The sequence below is a fragment of the Brassica oleracea genome, chromosome C3, assembly GCF_000695525.1.
Source record: "Brassica oleracea var. oleracea cultivar TO1000 chromosome C3, BOL, whole genome shotgun sequence".
NCBI classification, from domain to species: domain Eukaryota; kingdom Viridiplantae; phylum Streptophyta; class Magnoliopsida; order Brassicales; family Brassicaceae; genus Brassica; species Brassica oleracea.
This window is the reverse complement of record NC_027750.1, coordinates 53,222,301-53,222,875: the sequence shown is the minus strand read 5'-3', so window position 1 is coordinate 53,222,875 and position 575 is coordinate 53,222,301.

Genomic DNA, 575 nt, shown 5'->3' with positions numbered 1-575 from the left:
TTATTTCATGGTTTATGATCATCTATACAAAGAATCTTCAATGGTATTCATTACAATTGTATAAGAAATGAAATATGAGAAAAAAAAATCGATGTTTTGAAACCCCAAACCCTGTTTCCTCGGAATTTCCTCGGTAATTACCGAGGGTATTCCGAGGAAACATATGGTTCCTCGGAATATTTTCATTTAACCGGGTAAACCAAGCCGCCAAATATTTCGCGAAAATTGAATTAATGATTTCCGAGGAAATTCCGACGGAAATGTTTAATCATTCCGAGGAAATTCCGACGAACATTTTCCGTCGGACGCCTCATTTTATTAGGTTGAAGCAGATCTTCTTCCCCATTTCTCTCTTCCTCTCCGCCGAAGTCTCTCTTCCTCTCTGCCGTTTCCTCCCTTCTCTCTCGACGATTTCCGGCGAATCCGTCCTAATCCTCCTCAATTTCAGTCACTGCATCATGTATGAACCCTATCCCACTCTCTTAGGTTAGATTTGTTAGGTTTTTAAGTAGATTTGATGATTTTGGAATGATATTTATAGATTTTTGTTAGGGTGAATGGTAGGATTGTGTAAA